General features: G+C 37.0%; 1 protein-coding gene and 1 long non-coding RNA gene across 2 annotated transcripts in view; one reads left to right on the forward strand and one right to left on the reverse strand.

Annotated features, from left to right (window-relative positions):
• The window catches only part of LOC128660995 (uncharacterized), a 97911-nt gene that overhangs the window by 40819 nt on the left and 34748 nt on the right, over nucleotides 1–22344 (reverse strand). The window contains exon 2 of the long non-coding RNA XR_008402600.1: nucleotides 18267–18314. This is a non-coding gene — a long non-coding RNA (uncharacterized LOC128660995). The remainder of the gene's footprint in view (nucleotides 1–18266; nucleotides 18315–22344) is intronic.
• KCNB2 (potassium voltage-gated channel subfamily B member 2) overlaps nucleotides 1–22344 on the forward strand; it is a 488521-nt gene that overhangs the window by 15107 nt on the left and 451070 nt on the right. The window lies entirely within an intron of this gene.

Here is a 22344-nt window from a genome sequence, read left to right on the forward strand (position 1 = left end):
TGTGTGCGACGTACCCTGTACGACACGCGTTGTTAAGGGGTTAAAGGGACGCGAAACCCACATTTTTTCTTTCATGATTTACAAAAAGCATGCAATTTTAAACAACTTTCCAATTTACTTCTATTATCTAATTTTCTTTATTCTCTTGATATACTTTGTTGAAAAGCATATCTAGATAGGCTCAGTAGCTGCTGATTGGTGGCTGCACATAGATGCCTCGTGCGATTGGCTCACCCATGTGCATTGCTATTTCTTCAATAAGGGATAGCTCAAGAATGAAGCAAAGTTGATAACAGAAGTAAATTGGAATGTTGTTTAAAATTGTATTCTCTATATAAATCATGAAAGAAAAAAAATGTGTTTAGTATCCCTTTAAGGAGCATGCATCAAGCTCATATTTGACACAAAGCAAGGATTTACAGCAAAGCAAGCAAATTAAATAATGAATGCGTATTGCAAGTTTTTTTTTTTCTATACAATAATTACATTTTTATATTATCATCTCAAAAGGGTTTTGTAACCCTTTCAATTTTGCTTCATTACCTTGGTATCCTTTTTTAAGGAGCAGCCTCAGTGCACTAATGAGAGCTAGATGTACTCATTGGCGAGCCAATGACAAGAAGTATCTATGTGTAGCCACCAATCAGCAGCTAGCTCCCATTAATGCATTGCTCCTCCTGAGACTACTTAGGTATGCTTTTCAGCAAAGGATACCAAGAGAAGGAAACAAATTAGGTAATAGAAGTAAATTGGAAATATAGCCACCAATCAGCAAGTGCTACCCAGTGTTCTAAACCAAAAGGCAGGCTCCTAAGCTTACATTCCTGCTTTTTCAAATACATATACCAAGAGAACGAAGAAAAATTGATAATAGGAGTAAATTAGAAAGTTGCTTAACCCCTTAAGGACCAGACCATTTTTCAATGTCAAAGAGCAAAGCAAGTGTTCAGAAAGTGGATTCCCAAAGGGTGTTATGAGCATTTTTCAATGTCTTACACTTAAGGACCAGGGCTATTTTTACATTTCTGCTGTGTTTGTGTTTAGCTGTGATTTTCTTCTTACTCATTTACTGTACCCACACGTATTATATACCGTTTTTCTCGCCATTAAATGGACTTTCTAAAGATACCAATATTTTCATCATATCTTATAATGTACTATAAAAAAATTATACAATATAATGAAAAAATGGAAAAATACACACTTTTTCTAACTTTGACCCCCAAAATCTGTTACACATCTACAACCACCAAAAAACACTCATGCTAAATAGTTTCTAAATTTTGTCCTGAGTTTAGAAATACCCAATGTTTACATGTTCTTTGCTTTTTTTGCAAGTTATAGGGCAATAAATACAAGTAGCACTTTGCTATTTCCAAACCATTTTTTTTTTTTTTCAAAATTAGCGATAGTAACATTGTAACACTGATATCTGTCAGGAATCCCTGAATATCCCTTGACATGTATATATATTTCTTTTAGTGGACAACCCAAAGTATTGATCTAGGCCCATTTTGATATATTTCATGCCACCATTTCACCGCCAAATGCGATCAAATAAAAAAAAAACTTGACTTTTTCACTAACTTTTTCACAAACTTTAGGTTTCTCACTGAAATTATTTAAAAACAGCTTGTGCTATTATGGCACAAATGGTTGTAAATGCTTCTCTAGGATCCCCTTTGTTCAGAAATAGCAGACATTTATGGCTTTGGCATAACTTTTTGGTAATTACAAGGCAGCTAAATGCCGCACCATACTTGTATTATGCCCAGCAGTGAAGGGGTTAATTAGGGAGCTTGTAGGGTTAATTTTAGCTTTAGTGTAGTGTAGTAGACTACCCAAAGTATTGATCTAGGCCCATTTTGGTATATTTCATGCCACCATATTACCGCCAAATGTGATCAAATAAAAAAAATTGTTAACTTTTTCACAAACTTTTGGTTTCTCACTGAAATTCTTTAGAAACAGCTTGTGCAATTATGGCACAAATGGTTGTAAATGCTTCTCTGGGATCCCCTTTGTTCAGAAATAGCAGACAGATATGGCTTTGACATTGATTTTTGGTAATTAGAAGGCCGCTAATTGCAGCTGCGCACCACACTTGTATTTTGCCCAGCAGTTAAGGGGTTAATTAGGTAGCAGCTGCTGCTCTGGCTTTCAATGTTTTTATGTATGCATCACGGATGTACACCTATCTTATTGTACTGACAATAAACGCTAAGTTTTAAGTTTTAGCCTGTTGCCCCAACTCGCTATTTTCTTTTTTGTTGGAAAGGGTTAATTTTAGCTTTAGTGTAGAGATCAGCCTCCCACCTGATGCATCCCACCCCCTGATCCCTCCCTGACACCCCTCAAACAGGTCTCTACCCTCCCCACCTCACAATTGTCGCCCGCCATCTTAAGTACTGGCAGAAAGTCTGCCAGTACTAAAATAAAAGGCTTTTTTTTTATATATATATACATTTTTTATATATTATTCTGCAGTGTTGGATCCCTCTTAGCCCCCAACCTCCCTGACCCCCCTCCCCCAAACAGCTCTCTAACCCTCCCCCCTCTACCTAATTGCCGCCATCTTGGGTACTGGCAGCTGTCTGCCAGTAACCACTTTGCCATAAATTTGGGCTGTTTTATTTTATATCCCCATCATTTATCCCCTAAATACCAAGAGATCCAGGGGTACGGTGCAGGTCGTTAAGGGGTTAAAATTGCATGCTCTATCTGAATCATGAAATAAAAAATGTGGGTTTCATATCCCTTTAATCTGGTGTTAGGAAAATGTATTAATCATGGCTACATACCAAACTTCTGAACACATCTTGTTAAAATTTGTATAGACAAAGTAACTCCTACATTAATTTGGTAAAGGGAATTGAATTAGTTAGTATTAGTATTTTTTAACATATTTTCTACAATAGAGGCAAACATGGATTTATATGCCCATACACACATGAAAAATAAATAAATAATGAGCATATGCAGACGTAGTCCGTGTAAGTGTATTGCTAGTGGATGATTTTGAAGGTGCTGGCTTGATCATGCCAAGTGTAAAATTACTATGCATCTTTAGCATCTATTTTTGTACTATGTATTGTTTTATTACAAAGACCATATTGCATTTTTTCCCCTTTGCTGCATCTAAGAGAAGGCATTTTAAAATTATTTAAAAAAAATGCTTTTATGAACATATGTTTAACTTTCTTTGTTGTTTTTTTGTTTGTGAGTTGTGTTATTTACATGCCTAAAAACCCCTACCCTAGTTATAACAGTGTCTCAGTTACAATGCATCATTCTGGTTACAGTAAATCACTATAAAACCAGATTGTTGTCCTAGAGACCCAAGCATACACTATGAGGCTAATTTAGCAAAGGTCTTGCGGACCTGATCCGACAGTGCAATATGCTCTCCGTATTCAGCATTGCGCAAGCAGCTCACAAGAGCTGCTGGTGCAATGCCGCCCCCTGCAGACTCGCGCAGGGAGGTGTCAATCAACCCGATCATACTCGATTGGGTTAAATTGCGGAGATGTCTGAAACACGGCCCTTCAAGCTCCCTTCTGAGCTTGATAGATAGGCCTCTATATGATTGGTTGAACCACTGGAAGACCATTTGTTCCTGGAACCAATGACAAGCCTTCATCAAAGGCACATAAACCATAGACCCTGGTATTAGCACCACATACAACAGTTCTTTCTGCCTCTTAGATAAACTAGAACTGCTAGTGTATTTAAACTCTGTGTTCAAGACACCCTATCCTTTTGTATTTCACGGCCTGGGCTCTGTTAAACATATTCTACATACCACTGTCAGCCAGTTAAATCTATGTCCACTTCAGAAGTTAAGCATAGCTTTTATAGAACAGTTAGTTCTTCTGGCTTATTATTTGTATTACATACTGGCTTCATCATGTGGATATTAACTTTCAGACCTTTCTCATTTATTTAGATATATGACAGGATAACAGGATCAGAAGGATGCTGCCTGAATTGGCATAGGATATTTACAGTAGATTTCTTTTCAGTACTAGTTTTCTGAGAAAATGTGCCCTGTGTATGTCACATGTATAACAAAGGCCCTTACAGGTTTTTATGAAAAATTAAATGACCGTGTTTAATAAATGGGGCAAGGATTTATACTTCTTGAAGTGTAAATTGTCCATGTTAGAATAAATAGAACGCAAATCTAGATTTCCATCTAAATGACTATGGTTGCTCTTTACGCTACTTTGTGATTTGGCCTGATCCACATCATTTTAATTATTTATCAGTTCAATTATTTATATGATGAAAATGCAAGATTCAGAAGGCTGAGTTGAGTTTTCAGGGTGGAATTTATGTAGGGCTATAAATATTTATTTGACTAGATTTAAAGCATTTGTATGTTTAATCTTTTAGCTTGTTGTATACACTATGACTGTGTGACAAACCTCTCTGGTAAGAAAATAATTACAGTAATTGCATTTGATAATGGGATAATGATGAGCAATTGATACCAGCTGTAAAATGTGGGTGTTCCTGTCTTATTGGCCTGTGTCATGCTACTGAAAATGTTGATAGCCAATGCCCTAGACCAGTGCTTTCCAAACTGTGTGTCGTGATACATTAGTGTGTCAGCGGCAGTGTGTAGGTTTGTCCCTGCTTCAGCACAAATTTTTTTTTAATTTTTTTTTTTGGTTTCCGACTTTCCTCCTGCCTGCTACGCATATCACATGGTTGACACGATTGATACCTAGTGGGTCACAGATCATCTTAACCTATTAGCGCAGCTCAGCGGGAACTGAAATTATTCCCACTGGCGGCTTTAATGGAACATTGGCTCCTGATTGCATGTGTAGTCCCCTCAATCGGCTCGTGACTGCATGTGTAGTCAGTGAGTGGGACAGCAGTGTGCTTGCAGCACGGGCAGTGGTCAGTCAAACTCACGGAGCTCTGAAGGCGGCAGCTTAGATGCTGAGTTGAATTCAGAAGTCAAAGTGGGGTTTTTTTTGCAGCTAGCTCCCAGTATTGCATTGCTGCTCCTGCTCTTGATATGGATAGGAAGTGGAAGCTTAAAAATGCTTGATGATGAAATGTGAGTGTCTTTATCTAATATTCCACTAAATATTCAGAAACTGTGTTCATCCCATTAACCTCATACATCCCATTAAATTAGTAAGTAGCTATTCGTGATGTTAAACTTTTTTTTAATTCTTGCACATACTTACTGTTACTTGTAAATACATTTTATTATTATATAATTTATGTATGTGTCCATATCTCTTAGTTAATATTGGGAAGACTTGCTGGGCCTATGGCTCTTATCTGCCATCAATATCTATCGCCTAGATTTAGAGTTCTGCGTTAGCCGTCAAAACCAGCGTTAAGGGGTCCTAACGCTGCTTTTGGCCGCCTGCTGGTATTTAGAATCAGTCAGGAAAGGGTCTAACGCTCACTTTCCAGCCGCAACTTTTCCATACCGCAGATCCCCTTACGCCAATTGCGTATCCTATCTTTTCAATGGGATCTTCCTAACGCTGGTATTTAGAGTCTTGGCTGAAGTGAGCGGTAGAACTCTAACGACAAAACTCCAGCCGCAGAAAAAAGTCAGGAGTTAAGAGCTTTATGGGCTAACGCCGGTTCATAAAGCTCTTAACTACTGTGCTCTAAAGTACACTAACACCAATAAACTACCTATGTACCCCTAAACCGAGGTCCCCCCACATCACCGCCACTATAATAAAAAAATTTAACCCCTAATCTGCCGACCGGACACCGCCGCCACCTACATTATCCCTATAAACCCCTAATCTGCTGCCCCTAACACCGCCGACACATACATAATATTTATTAACCCCTAATCTGCCCCCCCCCATGTCGCTGCTACCTTACCTACACTTATTAACCCCTAATCTGCTGACCGGACCTCGCCGCCACTATAATAAATGTATTAACCCCTAAACTGCCTCACTCCCGCCTCGCAAACCCTATAATAAATTTTATTAACCCCTAATCTGCCCTCCCTAACATCGCCACCACCTAACTTCAAGTATTAACCCCTAATCTGCCGACCAGACCTCACCGCTACTATAATAAATGTATTAACCCCTAAAGCTAAGTCTAACCCTAACCCTAACACTCCCCTAAGTTAAATATAATTTAAATCTAACAAAATAAATTATTTCTTATTAAATAAATTAATCCTATTTAAAACTAAATACTTACCTATCAAATAAACCCTAATATAGCTACAATATAACTAATAATTCCATTGTAGCTATTTTAGGATTTATATTTATTTTACAGGCAACTTTGTATTTATTTTAACTAGGTACAATAGCTATTAAATAGTTACACTAACGGCTAGATTTGGAGTTTTGTCGGCTAGATTTTAAATAGTTAAAATAATTACAAAATTACCTGTAAAATAAATACTAACCTAAGTTACAATTAAACCTAACACTACACTATCAATAAATTAATTAAATAAACTACCTACAATTACCTACAATTAACCTAACACTACACTATCAATAAATTAATTAAATACAATTCCTACAAATAAATACAATTAAATAAACTGGCTAAAGTACAAAAAATAAAAAAGAACTAAGTTACAAAAAATAAAATTTTTTTACAAACATAAGAAAAATATTACAACAATTTTAAACTAATTACACCTACTCTAAGCCCCCTAATAAAACAACAAAGCCCCCCAAAATAAAAATAAAAAATGCCCTACCCTATTTTAAATTACTAAAGTTAAAAGCTCTTTTACCTTACCAGCCCTGAACAGGGCCCTTTGCGGGGCATGCCCCAAGAAGTTCAGCTCTTTTGCCTGAAAAAAAAAACATACAATACCCCCCCCAACATTACAACCCACCACCCACATACCCCTAATCTAACCCAAACCCCCCTTAAACAAACCTAACACTAAGCCCCTGAAGATCATCCTACCTTGTCTTCACCTCACCAGGTATCACCGATCCGTCCTGGCTCCAAAATCTTCATCCAACCCAAGCGGGGGTTGGCGATCCATCATCCGGTGGCTGAAGAGGTCCAGAAGAGGCTCCAAAGTCTTCATCCTATCCGGGAAGAAGAGGCGATCCGGACCGGCAACCATCTTGATCCAAGCGGCATCTTCTATCTTCATCCGATGACGACCAGCTCCATCCTGAAGACCTCCACCGCGGACCCATCTTCTTCCGGCGACGTCCAACTGAAGAATGACGGTTCCTTTAAGGGACGTCATCCAAGATGGCGTCCCTCGAATTCCGATTGGCTGATAGGATTCTATCAGCCAATCGGAATTAAGGTAGGAATATTCTGATTGGCTGATGGAATCAGCCAATCAGAATCAAGTTCAATCCGATTGGCTGATCCAATCAGCCAATCAGATTGAGCTCGCATTCTATTGGCTGTTCCGATCAGCCAATAGAATGCGAGCTCAATCTGATTGGCTGATTGGATCAGCCAATCGGATTGAACTTGATTCTGATTGGCTGATTCCATCAGCCAATCAGAATATTCCTACCTTAATTCCGATTGGCTGATAGAATCCTATCAGCCAATCGGAATTCGAGGGACGCCATCTTGGATGACGTCCCTTAAAGGAACCGTCATTCTTCAGTTGGACGTCGCCGGAAGAAGATGGGTCCGCGGTGGAGGTCTTCAGGATGAAGCCGGTCGTCATCGGATGAAGATAGAAGATGCCGCTTGGATCAAGATGGTTGCCGGTCCGGATCGCCTCTTCTTCACGGATAGGATGAAGACTTTGGAGCCTCTTCTGGACCTCTTCAGCCACCGGATGATGGATCGCCAACCCCCGCTTGGGTTGGATGAAGATTTTGGAGCCAGGACGGATCGGTGATACCTGGTGAGGTGAAGACAAGGTAGGATGATCTTCAGGGGCTTAGTGTTAGGTTTATTTAAGGGGGGTTTGGGTTAGATTAGGGGTATGTGGGTGGTGGGTTGTAATGTTGGGGGGGGGGTATTGTATGTTTTTTTTTACAGGCAAAAGAGCTGAACTTCTTGGGGCATGCCCCGCAAAGGGCCCTGTTCAGGGCTGGTAAGGTAAAAGAGCTTTTAACTTTAGTAATTTAGAATAGGGTAGGGCATTTTTTATTTTGGGGGGCTTTGTTGTTTTATTAGGGGGCTTAGAGTAGGTGTAATTAGTTTAAAATTGTTGTAATATTTTTCTTATGTTTGTAAATATTTTTTTATTTTTTGTAACTTAGTTCTTTTTTATTTTTTGTACTTTAGCTAGTTTATTTAATTGTATTTATTTGTAGGAATTGTATTTAATTAATTTATTGATAGTGTAGTGTTAGGTTAATTGTAGGCAATTGTAGGTAGTTTATTTAATTAATTTATTGATAGTGTAGTGTTAGGTTTAATTGTAACTTAGGTTAGTATTTATTTTACAGGTAATTTTGTAATTATTTTAACTATTTTAGCTATTAAATAGTTCTTAACTATTTAATAGCTATTGTACCTGGTTAAAATAAATACAAAGTTACCTGTAAAATAAATATTAATCCTAAAATAGCTATAATATAATTATAATTTATATTGTAGCTATATTAGGATTTATTTTACAGGTAAGTATTTAGCTTTAAATAGGAATAATTTATTTAAGAAGAGTTAATTAATTTCGTTAGATGTAAATTATATTTAACTTAGGGGGGTGTTAGGGTTAGGGTTAGACTTAGCTTTAGGGGTTAATACATTTATTAGAGTAGCGGTGAGCTCCAGTCGGCAGATTAGGGGTTAATAATTGAAGTTAGGTGTCGGCGATGTTAGGGAGGGCAGATTAGGGGTTAATACTATTTATTATAGGTTTAGTGATGCGGATTAGGGGTTAATAACTTTATTATAGTAGCGCTCAGGTCCGCTCGGCAGATTAGGGGTTAATAAGTGTAGGCAGGTGGAGGCGACGTTGTGGGGGGCAGATTAGGGGTTAATAAATATAATACAGGGGTCGGCGGTGTTAGGGGGAGCAGATTAGGGGTACATAAGGATAACGTAGGTGGCGGTCGGCAGATTAGGGGTTAAAAAAATTTATTCAAGTGTTGGCGATGTGGGGGGACCTCGGTTTAGGGGTACATAGGTAGTTTATGGGTGTTAGTGTACTTTAGAGCACAGTAGTTAAGAGCTTTATAAACCGGCGTTAGCCCAGAAAGCTCTTAACTACTGACTTTTTTCCTGCGGCTGGAGTTTTGTCGTTAGATGTCTAACGCTCACTTCAGAAACGACTCTAAATACCGGAGTTAGAAAAATCCCATTGAAAAGATAGGATACGCAATTGATGTAAGGGGATCTGTGGTATGGAAAAGTCGCGGCTGAAAGTGAGCGTTAGACCCTATTTTGAGTGACTCCAAATACCGGCGGTAGCCTAAAACCAGCGTTAGGAGCCTCTAATGCTGGTTTTCACGGCTAACGCCAAACTCCAAATCTAGCTGTTTATTACAAAAAATAAAAAAAGATTACAAGAATTTTAAACTAATTACACCTACTCTAAGCCCCCTAAAAAAATAACAAAGCCCCCCAAAATAAAAAAATGCCCTACCTTATTCTAAAATAAAAAGTTAACAGCTCTATTACCTTACCAGCCCTTAAAAGGGCTTTTTGCGGGGCATGCCCCAAAGAAATCAGCTCTTTTGCCTGTAAACAAAAACATACAATACCCCCCAACATTACAACCCACCACCCACATACCACTAATCTAACCCACCCAAACCCCCCTTAAAAAACCTAACACTAAGCCCCTGAAGATCTCCATACCTTGTATTCACCCAGCCGGGTATCACCGATCCGTCCAGAAGAGGGTCCGAACTCTTCATCCTATCCGGCAAGAAGAGGTCCTCCAGAGGGTCCGAAGTCTTCATCCTATCCGGCAAGAAGAGGTCCTCCAGAGGGTCCAAAGTCTTCATCCAGACGGCATCTTCTATCTTCTTCCATCCGGAGCGGAGCGGGTCCATCTTCAAGCAGCCGACGCGGAGCCATCCTTTCTCACTGACAGACTAACGACGAATGAAGGTTCCTTTAAATGACGTCATCCAAGATGGCGTCCCTCGAATTCCGATTGGCTGATAGGATTCTATCAGCCAATAGGAATTAAGGTAGGAAAAATCTGATTGGCTGATTGAATCAGCCAATCAGATTCAAGTTCAATCGGATTGGCTGATCCAATCAGCCAATCAGATTGAGCTTGCATTCTATTGGCTGTTCCGATCAGCCAATAGAATGCGAGCTCAATCTAATATGCTGATTGGATCAGCCAGTCCCATTGAACTTGAATCTGATTGGCTGATTCAATCAGCCAATCAGATTTTTCCTACCTTAATTCCTATTGGCTGATAGAATCCTATCAGCCAATCGGAATTCGAGGGACGCCATCTTGGATGACGTCATTTAAAGGAACCTTCATTCGTCGTTAGTCTGTCAGTGAGAAAGGATGGCTCCACGTCGGCTGCTTGAAGATGGACCCGCTCCGCTCCGGATGGAAGAAGATAGAAGATGCCGTCTGGATGAAGACTTTGGACCCTCTGGAGGACCTCTTCTTGCCGAATAGGATGAAGACTTCGGACCCTCTGAAGGACCTCTACACGCGTAGCTAACGCACCCCTTTGGCCGCAAAACTCTAAATCTAGGTGTATGTTTCTTAAAACCAGTTAGTTTAACCTCCTGTAACTGAGTTACTGTGTCGTGAAATTATGTACTGTAGGTCTAAAAAGTGCGTCACCAACATGAAAAGTTTGGAAAGCTCTGCCCTAGACCTTGCTGATGCACAGACCATTAATTAGCAGTATTTTATTTTAGGCGCCTAAATCCACCCTAAAACTTACACTAAAATTCTTTAACTGAGCTGATATATCCCTGTAAGTGCTAATGTAATAGATCATTTAAAGGTATATTGAACTCAAAATGAAACACCCATAAGCAGTTTAATTAAATTAATAAACATTGCAATATATAGTCACTATTCATTTTGGCTGTTTTTGCTTTAAAATACTTCAAAAATCTCTGTTCCACTCCCTTGTACCTCTAATATTTCCATGTAACCCAAGAACATTCTACACAATATTGCTTATTTTAGAACACAAACTTAGGTCAATCTGTACTAAACTGGTTCTAGCAAGGAAGATCAGGAAAATAATACCAGGCTTGTTATGGGTTTACCCCTGAACTGCTCTTGATTTGCAAAACCATGTAAATGAATATAAACATTTCTTTGTATCTTCTTTTTTTAAGTACATATAAAATTGTCTTTAATGCTCTTTTAATTTTGACCATTTTTATACCACTAACCATTTGTTAAATAAATACCCATCTAACATTGGGGTCAATTATGATTATTGGAAAGCTTATCATATTGTGAGTTTATAAACATCCTCATAGACTTTAAAGGAACATTGTTTTGTAAAATTGTTTTTCCAATTACCCAACTGCAGAATATGCCATATATTGCAAAATACTTTTTTTAGATTTATATTTGAATTTGAAAATGCTATTTTGTGTCCAGTGAAAATACGGTTCATTAAAATGGGCTGAGCTTGCAAAAAGAGCAGAAGTAATACTATTACTACTGGAGCCTAACGCAGCCCTTCTGTGAACTCTAAATACCAGCGGTATTTAAAAGGTGCGGGGGAAAAAAAGCCAGCGTTAGCTACGCGGGTCGTTACCGACAAAACTCTAAATCTAGCCGTATGTTTGTGTAGTATTTACAAAGGTAAAATATCAATTCAAATAATATGCCTGTATAATATGCCTAAAATCTATAAGGTCTGAAAAAAAGGATAATATTGTTGTGGAATGAAAGACATCAGATATACATATACTATTGTAGATATGATAATATACTGTCCTATCTGTAGCAGTCAGTTTGATTCCACAAAAGCAAGGTGTCTTTGCTGTGGCAAAAAAGGCGTTCTCCCTGAGTGTGGTAGAAATTCATTGCTGTGCAGCTCCTAATTTTGAGCTATCCAATAATTGATTTACGTTAAAAATGCAAATAGACATGTGTGAATAAGAGGTCTTTATGATCACATTGAAATAAGGTTTCCAGTGATCCTGTGTATATATGCGGATGCCGTGTGAACCCTTAACAAGATCATGCTCTGACCAATATATGCCTCTCTATGTGCAGATTTCCGATTTCCCTACAGCTCTCTTTATAGATACTTTTTGATCCGATACATGTTTTACTTTGTTACTAAATTTTTGTTCTTAATTGTTGTTTTAAATTGTGTTTCTGTTTTGAGTGTAAGCCTTTGTAACATGGTGTGGTGGAGGCTGGTTCCTATAGCTAACATGTGATTGGCTAGCGTACGTCAGAAGGCATGCCTTGTTGTGGTTATAGGCTGTCTTGAACCGGCATCCTCCACACTGTCTTTGAGAAAGCACCATAACGGCGTGAAACGCGTCAGATGACGTAGACTGAGTTCCACTATCCCACACTCCTCTGTGTATGTCCACAGACTTGTATGTTTTTACAGCTCTATTAATAAATTTTGAAGTTTTTAACTTTTCTACTAGTGCAGTTTAGTATTGTTGCCATTTTGCTCTTTAACTCGCTTTGGATACTTCTTGCTTTGTATATTTTCTCCACCTAGCTCTGCACTGAGTGTTTAGGGTATGTCTGCAGCTGGAGGAACACTAGCCGCTTTCCTTATTGTGAATGATTTTGAAGCAGTGTTCATTGGAAGCCTCACCGCTGTGTATCCTGCAGATATTAGCCAATCAATGCTGACTCCACAGGAGTGAACACAATGTTATCTTTATGGCACACAAACTAGCGCTATCTAGCTGTGGAAAACAGTCAAAATGCACTGAGATAAGAGGCGGCCTTCAAGAGCTAAGAAATGAGCATATGTAAATTAGAAAGTTTAATTTTGACTAGACTGTCCCTTTAATATTTTAGTATCTGTCACTCCCACACCCACATAGCTGCTAGTTCTTGTGTACATATTTTTTTACAGAATACAAATGTGTTCATATTTTTAGCATGGGTGGTGGTTTAATAGATAAAATCAGCTATTTCAAAAAAGGTAAAGGAGATATTTGTAACCAATTTAATACACTGGAGCAGATCAAATGGATCATTGGGAACGTATAAATGGGGAGACAATTTTACAGTAGAATGTCCTTTTAATGGTGCATTTTGTAGAAAAATCATTAAAGGGACAGTCTACTTGATGTTTTTTTATTGTTTTAAAAGATAGATAACGCCTTTACTACCCATCCCCCAGCTTTGTAGGATCAAAATTGTTATATTAATATACTTTATAACCCCTAAATATCTGCCTGTTTCTAAGTCCTTCCAGGCCACCTCTTATATCAGTGCTTTTTATTGTCTCTTCCCAGCTAGACAGCACTAGTTTGTGTGCCATATAGATAAACATAGTGCTCACTCCTGTAGCGTTATTTACGAGTCACCACTAACTGGCTTAAATGCAAGTTTGTAAAAAGCATTGAGATAAGGGAGCAGTCTGCAGAGGCTTAGATACAAGGTAATCACAGATGTAAAAAGTATATTAATATAACAGTGTTGGTTATACAAAACAGGGGAATGGGTAATAAAGGGATTATCTATATTTTTAAACAATAACACTTTTTAAGTAGACTGTCTCTTTAAGCTTTCCTAAAGGATTGTGATTGCCCCCTTTTATTACTTTATTGGCAATATGTAGTCATATAAGTGTAGGATGTTTTGCTATGTTTTAGTGCATTACACTATTTAAAAGGACACTAAACCCTTTCAAATTGTTACTTTTCAGCTCATTTACAATTATATTGCTAATTGGTCTTAGCATGAGAGATCTGAAGAGCAGGTTTGTTTAACCTTGGATCACTTAGAACATGGTGGAACCTGTTACTAAAATAAAATATTAAATAAAAAAACTTGATACTTATTTTTAAAATATTTATATAGCTAATATAATAAAAATAAACACATCTACATATTCTCAGTCTGATCTTTCTTTAGAATACATCATGGTCATTAGCATTTTGTTAGGGTTACTGTCCTTTTAAACTAAAGTGATATGAATCCCATGATTCAAACAGAACATGCAATTTTAAACAGCTTTCCAAATTACTTCTTTTATCGATTTTTGTTCTTTGTCTTGGTAACTTGGTAACTTGGTAACTTAATAAATTGGGAACATTTTTTAAAATGGTATGCTCTGTCTGAATCACAAATGAGAATGTTTGTTTTTCATATCCCTTTAAGTATCATTTGACAGAGCACTATCCTTTCTAAACTTTCATAGGCTCTAGTCTTCTCTACATTTATATCAGCATAGTATTCAAGTAGGCACTGCTTCTCTATAGTTTGGGCTAGATTCGTTGACACTCATTATTCTACAGTGGAGCTTTGTCTTTGTTTGAAATTCATTAAAGGGACATGAAATCCACATTTTTCCTTTCATGATTTAGATAGAGAATGCAGTTTGAAAAGCGTTTCCAATTTATTTATTTGCCAAATTTGCTTCATTCTCATGTTATTTTTTGTTAAAGAGATATCCAGATAGGAAGCACATGCCTGAAGTACTACATGACAGGATATAGTTCTGCCATCTTGTGCTCTTGCTAATGTATAACCATTTAAGGAACAGGCATTTGAGACTAAAACTTCCCCAAAAGATCAGAACATTTTTAGCATTTTTGCCACCACTACATTTAAACAGAAATAGAGCCTTTTTTATGTTTACCTATCAAAACTATATATATATATATTTAGTAGACAACACAAAATTTTGATCTAGGACCATTTTGGTATATTGCATGCCACCATTTCAACGCCAAATACAATCAAATAAAAAAAAAAATGTTAACTTTTTCACACTGAAATTATTAACAAACAGCTTGTACAATCATGGCAAAAATGGTTGTAAATGCTTCTCTGGCATTCCCTTAGTTCAGAAATAGCAGACATATATGGCTTTGCATAGCTTTTTGGTAATTAGAAGGCTGCTAATTGCAGCAGTGCTCCACACTTTTATTATTACCAGCAGTTAAGGGGTTAATCAGGTAGCTTGTAAAGTTAATTTTAGCTTTAGTGTAGAGATTACCCTCCCACCTAACACTTTCCACCCCTTATCCCTACCTGATCCCTCTCAAACAGCTCTCTTCCACCCCCACCCCCCAATGGTCACCCCACCCGCCCCATCCAGCGATGGGCCGCCCAACCCCACTTTTTAATTGTTTTTTTTGTATTATTATTTTTTTTTCAGTGTAGGATTACCCCCTTACATTCCCACCTCCCTGATCCCTTCCAAAAAGCTATCTATCTCTTCCCCTCTAACTGATTTCTACCATCTTCGGTACTGGCAACTGTTTGCCAGTGCCCAGTTTGCTATAATTTTTAATTGTATTTATTAAAAACAAACAAAAATTTTTTTTCTGTAGTGTAGTTGCCTCTTCCCTCCCCCCTCCCTCATTTACCCACTCCCCCTCCAAGATCATATCCCTACCCTCTAATCCTCCCCTCCACCATAGGATCCCCTTATATATTATAATTAATTTATTAATTAGTTAAAAACACACTCGGGTAGTCACTGACGATCCTTATTTTTCTTAAAAAGTATGGTTTAGTCATGTTCTCATACCTATAGCAGAAATATAATCGTCCTACCATTTAAAAGCAAAAAGTATACAAAAACTTGTGTTCAATTGACCTATATTGCCAACAAAAATATATATATATATCTCTACAAACATTTTAAAAACTGTGTATTGTTTATGGGCTTTTACTGCCATATGACGTACATTTAATATTGCCAAGCACAACACAATTTTGTTTTTATGTTGAAAGCAAAGTGGACATTTACTAAAATGTCAGAAGTGGGTGTTCTGATATATACCAAAAGCCATACACAGAAAGAGAAGCACAATGTACTCCTGTCAACAACAAGAAAAATCTCCTGGTTTCTTTAACAAGAGGTCATAGTTTCATGCTATCAATTTCTAGGATCTGTCAACAGTATAACCAACATAACAGAACTTTAATAGACTTCCCTTGACATGTAACCCATTGAAACTGGCAACGCCAAGAACAATATATTAGGAAATTACCATTTCATCCAATTGAGGAAAAAATGAAGCATGGTCTAGAATACAAAAAAACAATCTGCTGTATTATGTAATGTGTAGAAGTGCTGATAACAAATAGAGGTTAGTCATTGTAGAATTGAGTGCATTAGTGGACTTTTAGAACAATTCCCTTCAAGCATGATATCACATCTGGCATCTCATTTGTAGAGTGTTTCATCAAATGCTGCTGTAGCTTAATACAGTATATAGGAAAAATCCTACTAAATTGCTAGGAGAGCTAAAAATACTGAGCTCTCTTAACTGTGCTTTAAATGAATAGTCGCCTCAACAATTTTCTATCATACATTTAGGGCTAGATAACAAGAGGAGCGTAATCAATAGTGCAGGGGGCGTTATCTGTTGTGCGAACTTGAGCAAAGAATAGCGCTCAATCTGATGTTACAAGAGGATGGTAAATACCTCATTTTTATATAAAATGTTTAGTTACGAGTAACGAAATAACTTTGCAAATATATTTTATTTATTTATTTTGCCCTCTTTCCATGTGATTTAGCTCTGAAAATTGAGGATTTTCTTACTCTCAGACTTTTAAATGGACCCCGTTGACTTATCAAGGCTAACCCTGCTACATGTCTATCCCTAATTGGATTTAAAGGGACATTGAACCCAATTATTTATTGCATGATTCAAATAGAGCATGGCATTTTAAGCAGCTTTCTAATTTACTTCTATTATCAATTTTTATTTGTTCTCTTGGTTCCTTTATTTGAAAAAGCAGGAATGTAAGCTTAGGAGTCGGCCCATTTTTTGTTCAGTATGTATGTATGTGTGCATATGTATGTTTGTATGTATGTGTGCATATGTATGTGTATGTATGTATGTATGTATGTGTGCATATGTATGTGTGTATGTATGTGTGCATATGTATGTGTGTGTATTTGTCAATTTTTATTTGTTCTCTTGGTTCCTTTATTTGAAAAAGCAGGAATGTAAGCTTAGGAGTCGGCCCATTTTTTGTTCAGTATGTATGTATGTATGTGTGCATATGTATGTTTGTATGTATGTATGTATGTGTGCATATGTATGTATGTGTGCATATGTATGTTGGTATGTATGTGTGCATATGTATGTGTATGTAAGCATGTGTGCATATGTATGTGTCTGTATTTGTGCATATGTATGTGTGCATATGTATGTGTGTGTATTTGTATGTGTATGTATGTATGTATGTGTGCATATGTATGTGTGCATATGTATGTGTCTGTATTTGTGCATACGTATGTGTGTGTGTATGTGTGCATATGTATGTGTGTGCATATGTATGTGTGTGTGTTTATATGTGTATGTATGTATGTATGTATGTGTGCAGATGTATGTTTGTATGTATGTGTACATATGTATGTGTATGTAAGCATGTGTGCATATGTATGTGTCTGTATTTGTGCATATGTATGTGTGTGCATATGTATGTGTGTTTATTTGTGCATATGTACCTGTGTATGTATGTGTGCATATGTATGTGTGTGCATATGTATATATGTATGTGTGCATATGTATGTGCATATGTATGTGTGTGTATTTGTATGTGTATGTATGTATGTGTGCATATGTATGTGTGTGTATTTGTGCATATGTATGTGTGCATATGTATGTGTGTGTATTTGTATGTGTGTATATGTATATGTGTGTATTTGTGCATATGTATGTGTGCATATGCATGTTTGTGTATTTGTATGTGTGCATATGTATGTTTGTGTATTTGTGCATATGTATGTGTGTATGTATGTGTGCATATTCATGTTTGTGTATTTGTATGTGTGTATGTATGTGTGCATATGTATGTGTGTGTATTTGTATGTGTGTATATGTATGTGTGTGTATTTGTGCATATGTATGTGTGCATATGCATGTTTGTGAATTTGTATGTGTGCATATGTATGTGTGTGTGTTTGTATGTGTGCATATGTATGTGTGTGTATTTGTATGTGTGCTTATGTATGTGTGTGTGTTTGTATGTGTGCTTATGTATGTGTGTGTATTTGTATGTGTGCATATGTATGTGTGTGTGTTTGTATGTGTGCTTATGAATGTGTGTGTATTTGTATGTGTGCATATGTATGTGTGTGTGTTTGTATGTGTGCATATTTATGTAACACAGAAGTGGACTGCACTTTCAGACCGGACTGGGTTTCGCATCCTAAGTCACTGTACAACCCACAGCACTGAATACTTACAAACAGCTGTACGGTTTCCAGCAACTCCGGCAGTTAATCCCAAGCAGCCTGGGTGAGAAGACCATATGGAAAATGACAAAACAAAATATCAACACAACACAATGAAAACCTGGCACTCTCTGGCAAGCACAAAGTAATATTTAAAAGCAAAAATGGGAATTAGTTGCATCTAGCGCCAAACTGTTTAAGCCCAGGACCACGTCAAGGTCTCTCCCCTCCTGGGACCCTAACCTGCACACACACACAATGCTTGCTTTCAAACAAATAAACAAACTGAAAACCACCTGGGTGACACAGGCCTTTGTAATTTCCATAAGCACATACTAAACACTGAAATGGACTGCACTCTCAGACCAGACTGGGTATACATTCAAAGGGCCCAATGATGTAAACCTCTCTGCTCTGACAGGATGATCTTATACAAATGTTCCACAGTGCCAAAGTTATACTACATAAGCTTCTCCTAATAGCAAGATCTCTCAACCAGATCTTAAAATGAACCTAAAAAGTATATATCTTTTATAGGATATCGCTCAGTACCACAAACTGCATTGAAGATTGTCTTGCATAAAGGGCTAATTCCATAGAGATTGATACCCTCTGCTCCACATATTATTGGATATATCATTGGATAAATGATCATATTTTTTCACATACTTTTTCACATATATTTTTTCACACTTTTTTTAGAACGCTACTTTCAGAACGTTTCCACGTTATTATTAATTTTTGGTGTACATCACTTTTTTCCATTTTTTTTCCATTTTTCAATTTTTAGTATTTGGACACATACTCTATACATAATTTTGAACCCTCTTTTTTTGGATGTTGTGACACAGCCATTGGGAACATATATATATCTTTTTTATAGTATTTCTTAGAGTACTCTTGCTTTTGGATTATTTTTTGAATACACCCCCCTTTTTTGACACTTCAATACTTTTGAACTTATTTGGACTTTTGAACTCATTTGGACTATGTTGGTACTCTCAATGTTATTTTATACAGTATTTTTTGCATTTCTGTATTTGCATCTTTGTATTTTTGTGTCATTTATCTCAAAATATGTACCATTTATGGTAGAGATTTTTGGCTTAGTTATTGTACTTAAAAGCATCATTTCTACTTTTTTAACCTTTTAATAATCTTTAATGATATCCTGAATAAATATTTCGGAACCCTTATATATCCTACTTTTAGCTTTTTTAGCTTCACAGCTTTGTTAGCTCTCCCCGCATCGCTTACTTTTTAGGATGATCTTATACGTCTTATACCGTGAGGTCCCTCAAAGTCTTTTAAAAAGGTCATTTTTGTTTCTTGAGAGTTGTTTATCTCTTTAGGTGTGAAGGAGAGACACCTACAATGCAAAATAATGCTCATAAAACTATGGGGTCACTTCATCAAGCTCCGTATGGAGCTGCATGCAGCTGTTTCCACGCGAGCCTTTAGTCTCGCCAGAAACGGGAGTTAAGAAGCAGCGGTCTTAATCTTTTAATCTTAAGACCGCTGCTCCTTAACTCATCCGCTACCTTTGAGGTGGCAGACAGTAATCCCCCCTTTTGCATACGATCAGGTTTATTGACACCCCCTGCTAGTGGCCGATTGGCCGCAAAAGTGCAGGGGGCAGCATTACGCAAGCATTTCTAGTGATCATGTCCGCTCGCACTATAATAAATTGGCCTCATTGTGTGTGCAGGTTAGGGTCCCAGGAGTTAGAGAACTTGACATGGTCCTGGCCTTAAACGGTTTGGCTTCAAATGCAGCTAACTCTCCCATTTTTGCTTTTAAATATTGCTGTGTGCTTGCCAGTTTTCTGTGTGTTGTGGTGATATTTTGTTTTGTAATTTTCCCTATGGGATTGTCACCTAGGCTGGTCGAGTATTAACTGCCTGAGTAGATGGAAACTGTACTGCTGTCTTTAAGTATCCAGGGCTCAAAATAGAGGGCATTGTAGTTTTTTATTAAAAAAAAATCTGGCAAGTTTAAAGTTGGTGGGAATAAGGTGTTATTAACACATAAATATATATGTATACATTAGAACAAGGTTCCCATAGGACCCTATGGAAGCGTGCTCTCGTGAGCTCATGTTCGCATTGTGATTAGCTTGTAATACCAGCGCACATTATCGTGCGCTGTTATTACAAATTGGAGCGCTAATATTGCTGGCATTCAAGTGATATTTAGTGCTCCACTTTTAATCTGGACCTTAGTGCAGTGTCTCTTTAACTTTAAAAAAGGACAATTTGAAGGTATCACTGTCATATATGAAATGAATGATTTTATTTTCTACAGATACTTTGCAGACTTTTTTTGTTCATTGTTATATCAGGATACAAGGAGGTTTCTATTGAGTGATCTCCATGTCAACAGCAATTACCTTTTAGATTCCTAAGTATATATGTTATAGTCAAGAAAATTGTGGGAATCTCTGTTTTACCCTCTCACAACATGCTGAGATGCTTAGGACCATAATGAGGATTTTTTATATGAAATGAGGAGCAATTTCAGGTGATTACCTAACTGTCTGGTGGATTATTATAAAGAAAATGTTTTCCCCCAAAACGTAGCAATATGCTATAATACTTTATAGCGGAAATGAGTTAGTCCAAGTTTATTACTAAGACATTTTTATATCCATATACCTATTGTGTGAATATACCTATTTCTAAACATCACCCACTAACAGCTAACATCATTGAAATATAATTTTGTTAATATTTTCCGTAGAACTTAATTTTTATACATTGTTTTAGTTTTATGTTTTCCTAAAAAAAGTTCCTTTAAATCATAGCCTATTTAGAAGCATTAAGGGCTAGATTACAAGTGGAGAGCTAAATTATGTTGTGCCCAAATTTGCCCGTTTGCTTGCGTGCGATAATTAACCAGCCATTACTTGCGGTAGCAAGTAGAGTTTAGAAAATTAACCAGAAATCTGATCTCTGGTTAATTTTCTAAAGTGCCCTAAATGCCCTCAAAAATAGAGGGAATTTTAGTTTAGTTTTTTTTTTTAAATTAGTTTTTATTGAGGATCATGAGCATAATAACAAATACAGATAGTCTTGTCACAAAGGTTACAATGAGACTGTGTAAGAAATCATTTGGCATAAACAATGGCATAATAACATATTTCAACAAAAATACTAGACAAGAAGAACTATATCAAAGTAAGGTATTGCAAAAAATATCTAAATGAAATCCTCATTTTTGTAGCATAATAACACATTAGACTGACTAATCATGCACCAATCCCCTAGGTCAAAGGTCCTAGGAATACAAAACATAACTGTTAGTCAGATAAGCAGCTCTCTGCGAGCTTCAAGCAAATAATTTATGAGTGGGTATATAATGGGGGGGGGGATTTCAGGGTATCCAATAACAATCAGCGGGTAAGCACCGCTAAAAATATGAGTTATTGGATTAGAGTATATGAACTAAATGCAGGGAAGTTAGCAAACTGTGCTTGGACCTTATGATGAATTAATAAAGCTTAAGTATATAAATGATAGGTTAAGTACTAACTGAGGTTAGAAGTGGAAATATTCATAGAGGGAGACCACAGTTTGGAGGTTTAAGCGGGATATATGTCAAACCTGGGGTATAGCCTTAAGTTGAGTTTTAGGGGGATATTTAGCATCTAGCTATGTACTTTCAAATGGAGGGTGTACTTGGAAATGTCCTATATTATTAGGTCTGAAGAAATCTGCACTGTTACTATATAGTAGACCGTCTATACGTTAAGATATATATATGTATGTAGACTGAATCTTTATTTGTAAAGCAATATACAGGATTACCTAGCCTAACACACGTGGCGAGTTAAACTTATCAATCTCTTAGATGCTCAGCTAATATGGTATAATGTACAACCACAACAGTTATGCGAAGTACATCTAGGGTCAGAAGCTAACAAAATATGTAACCGTAAGAACCTTTCGACTCACACATCGTACTGAAACAGTTGAAACTAATTCTCATTATAACAAAACAATTAGGAGTATTAGCAATTAGAGATAAGAAGGGGCTATGTATCTAGAGTTAGTTGATATTGAGTAGGTCTCTCATCGTAGGAAAGTTGATT

This window comes from Bombina bombina, chromosome 5, assembly GCF_027579735.1.
Source record: "Bombina bombina isolate aBomBom1 chromosome 5, aBomBom1.pri, whole genome shotgun sequence".
NCBI classification, from domain to species: Eukaryota; Metazoa; Chordata; class Amphibia; order Anura; family Bombinatoridae; genus Bombina; species Bombina bombina.